This window comes from Ailuropoda melanoleuca, unplaced genomic scaffold, assembly GCF_002007445.2.
Source record: "Ailuropoda melanoleuca isolate Jingjing unplaced genomic scaffold, ASM200744v2 unplaced-scaffold75143, whole genome shotgun sequence".
NCBI classification, from domain to species: Eukaryota; Metazoa; Chordata; class Mammalia; order Carnivora; family Ursidae; genus Ailuropoda; species Ailuropoda melanoleuca.
This window is the reverse complement of record NW_023250663.1, coordinates 16615-21221: the sequence shown is the minus strand read 5'-3', so window position 1 is coordinate 21221 and position 4607 is coordinate 16615. Positions and strand designations below refer to the sequence as shown.

Sequence of the window (4607 nt, the reverse complement as noted above, 5' to 3'; positions counted from 1 at the left end):
CACTCTCTTAGGTAAAGCTCGAGTTCTTTCAACAGCCGAAAGGACCTTCTTCCTAGCTCTCTAGCCTTCTGCTATCTCTTTGCTCTCCTTGCTTCAGTCATTTCTTTAATTTTTTTTTAATGTAAAGTTTTGATTGAATTTGTAGCGGTTTCTTAAGAGGAATGACCCCTCTCCAATAGTGCGCTAATGGTGGGTGGGGGTGGCAGTGTGTGGATCTCCACCCAGAGGGGGAGAAGTTATATATGTGTGTTTTTATTTTACCACTGCAAAACGCTTCATTGTTTCCATTTGGCCCACCGCTCGAGAGAGGGTGCAGAGTGGTCGAAGAGCTGCCCAGTGCGGGCAGGGAGAGGCTCAGGCGGAAGCCCTGGCTCCGGGGGGAGAAGCCAGCGGGGCCCCCCTCCAAGGCTGCTGGGCTCCGGGGCTCCTAGCCCAGCTGGAAGGTGGGCCTCTGGAGGAGAACTCAGCGGCGCAGGCCGCAACGGTGAGTCAAGCGCTGGGCATCTTCCTGGTGAGTGTCACGTGCTCGCGCCGGAAGTCGTCTTCCGGAAGTCGGCGGCACCAGGCCCATAGGCCCACGGGGTCTGGTTCGGCTCTGCTCAGTGTCTGGGGCGGGTCCGGGGCTGTGGGGCTGTGGGGTGTGACTCACTCCCTCACGAGCTCTCTGGTCGCCGCCGCCCCGTGGAAGCCCCGAGAGAGGTGGGTGCGACGCCCGCGGGTGCTGGTGAGCAGGCGGTGGAGTCCTTCGGGTGAACCCGGGAACTCGTGGTCCCGGGCGACGAGGAGGAAGCCCAAGATGCTTTGCGGGCTGCTCGTGGGGCCAGAGGGTCGCAGAGAAGATGGTTCCGGAGATGCGCCTGGAGGAGAGGTTAGAGGCTGGTGGGAGGCAGGAAGAAGGGGCGTCTCTGGGTCAGCGCCGTCCTAACTCTGCCGAAGCCAGAGACAGGTCCGTGGGTCCGCTGGGTGCTTTCAATAAACTTTATTATTTACAGAAAACTTATGAAGAAAGTAGAGAATTCCCATATACCCTACACCCAGCTTTCCCTATTAACATCTTACATTGCATGGTACTTTTGTTATAATTAATGAACCAACACTAATACTTTTTAAAATAAATTTTATTTTATATCCCCGCAGATCTTCTAACTTATCTCTCTACTTTAGCCACTTCATTTTTCACAACACTCCTTCCATCTCCTCAACTGAGAGAGTCCACCAGCCTCTGCCGAGGACACCTGATAACTTGCAGGGAAACAAGCTGGGACAGTTGTGGAGAATACCTTTTCCGTTGGCCGTCTTTCAGGGTTGCTGCCCTTTGCAACCTGACGTCTAGTGTCTTGACGTTGTTCCATTTATTTGTAGTCTTTGGTTATTCAGGCAGGAGAGTAAATTGGCCTCTGTTATACTACACTGAGTAGAAGTGGGATTTCCTTTTTTTTTTTTTTTTTAAATCATTTTAAACATTGTGGCATAGTAGTTTAATAGTCTGCGTCGACTCATTCTGTTAACTGAAATTTTGCATGTATCTCTTCTGGTAGGTTTTCCTGCTTGTGTTTGCCCTTGGTCCTTTGTTCGTGTGCATGGTTATTTTGGTCACCATAATGTGATGTCTCTTCTCATCAGATGGGGGCCCCCAAATGTAGGGCAACTCAGTCAGGTGGAAGCCAGTGGCTCAGGTGGTGAAAGGATTCACCTGAGGCAGAACAAAGGTGATAGAAATTTATTGGACACACTGCAAGGGAGCAGGGGGGCAGGACAGCAAAAGAGAGACTGTCTGCAAGGAGGCAGTGGGTAAGGCTGTTTGTGAAGGGCCAAGGTGGAGAGGTATGGGGAGTATGGAATTTTCCCTTTTTTGCTAACTGTGCCTGGTTATAAGTAGCCTACTGGTCAGTTAGGGCCTGTGGATACTTCACCTCAAAGTATCACCTAATAGGCCTGTCTGTATTCGGCCAAGTGGTCACTCTGGGCCCTTTTGCCTTGATCAAGTTTCCATTGCTCATTCTATTTGTTGCCTAAAAGCGGCCTCTACACATACTTTAACAGTTATTTGTAGCAATACCTCTAGTTGGGATGGAGTCACATTTCTCCAGAGAAGATTTCCATTTGCCTCTGCCATATGGAGTATTTGGGGGATCATTTGCTGTATTCTCAGTTGAGGACAACCTTTAATTTTAAGGCTTGGGATTCCCTCTGTATTAGGCAAGTAGGATGTAAGGTGAAATTCTGTGTATGGACTACGCCACATCCTCCACCCTGGGGGTGGGTCCTTTTGGGGTATCAGCTTATTTGATACGTTATTATTATTATTTTTAGATTTTATTTATTCGACAAAGAGAGAGACAGCCAGGGAGAGAGGGAATACAAGCAGGGGGAGTGGGAGAGGAAGAAGCAGGCTCATAGCAGAAGAGCCTGATGTGGGGCTCGATCCCATAACGCCGGGATCACACCCTGAGCCGAAGGCAGACGCTTAACCGCTGTGCCACCCAGGCGCCCCTGATACATATTATTAATTAAAGTCCATACTTATTCAGATTTTCTTAGTTTTTACCTAATATACTTCTGTTCCAGGACCCTATCCACCGCACATTACATTTAAGCATCGTGTCTCCTTAGTCTCTTCTTGGATGTAATGGTTTCTCAGACTTTCCATTTTTTGATAACTGTGACAGTTTTGAGGAGTACTGGCCAGATATTATGTAGAATATTCCTCAATTGGGATTTGTCTGGTGTTTTTCTTATGATTAGATTGAGCTTGTAGGCTTTGGGGAGCAAAACCACAGAGAGAAATTACCTTTTTCATTACTTTATATTAAAAATACTTTCTAGGGGTGCCTGGGTGGCTCAGTTTGTTGAGCCTCCAACTTGTGATTTCGGCTCAGGTCATGATCTCATGGGTTGTGGGATGGAGTTTCGCCTCAGGCTTCACACTCAAGCGGGGAGTCACTTGAGTTTCTCTCCCTCTTCCCCTCCCCCACCTCTCTTTCTGTCTCTCCCCCAAACACCAATAAATAAATCTTTTTAAAAAATACTTTTCTAGCAACCTTGATCACCTGGCTGAAGTTGTGTTTGTCAGGTTTCTCCATTGTAAGTTTCTTCTTCTCATCACCCCTCTTTCCATACTATAGTCTTTGGAAAGAAGTCACTGTACAGAGCTCATGCTTAAAGAGTAGGGATTTATGCTTCACTTCCATGAAGGCAGAGTATCTACATAAATTATTTGGAATTCTTCTACCCAGGAAGTTTGTTTCCTCTCCACCATCTTCTTATTTACTCAGTCATTTTTTTTTTATATCCATTTGGGTCATGGATATTTATTTTATATTTTGGGTTATAATCCAATACTATTTTATGTTGTTGCTTAAATTATACCAGCTTTGGTCATTGGGAGCTCTTTTAATTGGCTCCTGTGTCCCTTTGATATACCTTCATCATTGTGATTTTTTGTTTGTTTTTAGTACTTCTTATTTTCTGGCACTGAAAGATAGGCCAGGTTCATCTTGGATATTTCCTGCCCCAGTTCTAGATTCAGCTGTTTCTGCAAGGCACACTGGTTCCTTTTATTGGAGAGTAGTATTAAGATCCAAGATCTGAATGCTAGATGTACTTTTTGATACTGGGATGTCATTACTCAGCTGACAGATTAAGTGTATGTATGTATACCAATCAGTGTATATACATATAGCTATAAATATTTCTATATGTAACTATCTTTATTCATTAAGCTGAATGTAAGTTCATACTCTCTCCAGCTCTAATCCATTGCCACATGGATCTTTCTAGCCTCCTCCCCTTGCTTATTTGTAAACTCCCATTTCAACAGTGAGAAAACTGGCTCTCCCCACATACACACCGTCCATTTACTTCAATTCCAGTGCATTGATTCTAGTATATAAGTATAGCAGTATCAAAAATTAATCCCCCCATACTTGCCTGGCAGGGGAGATACCATGATCACAAAATGGTTTTCCCAGGTTTTTGTCCGTTGTACTCAGGAGGTGCCGACCCCAGTGATTTCCCCAAATGTGGCAAACTCAACTGCATAATTTGTGGTGGTGGGGGACTGTTCGTGTTCTCCCCTGAGGAAAAAAATTAACCCCCAATGGAAGTTAATATTATCAATTAGAGTATGGTGCTGTGTATAGTTTCTTTCGACTTTAATCTTACAGACTACTCATTTCCAAAGTTACTTAGATCAACGCCATTTTCCTGCATTAGTGAAGTTGTTTTGTTAACTTATAATACAATTAGATTATTTTGTCACAATCTGGGGCACCTGAGTGACTCAGTTGGTTGAGTGTCTGACTCTTGATTTCAGCTCAGGTCATGATCTCAGAGTCACGATCTCAGGGTCGTGAGATCAAGCCCTGTGTCCAGCTCCACGCTGGGCATGAAGCCTGCTTAGGATCCTGAGATCATGACCTGAGCTGAAACCAAGAGTTGGACTCTTAAGCAACGACACCACCCAGGTGCCCTGCTCATGTATTTTTTAAAATAGTTTTTTCTATGTTCTGTTTCATATTTTTTCTTTTCATTCTCTGAACATTATTATTTCTTTATTGGTACTTAATATAAACCACAACTGCCTAAAGAAAGCTTTGCATTATTTT

The 4607-nt window shown here is 44.9% G+C and overlaps 1 non-coding gene across 1 annotated transcript; it reads left to right on the top strand.

Moving 5' to 3' along the window:
• Window positions 1–3922: 3922 nt before the first annotated feature.
• LOC117800709 lies at window positions 3923–4079 on the top strand. Its single transcript, XR_004623153.1, has one exon. It is a non-coding gene; the product is annotated as a U1 spliceosomal RNA (small nuclear RNA).
• The last annotated feature ends 528 nt before the right edge of the window (window positions 4080–4607 follow it).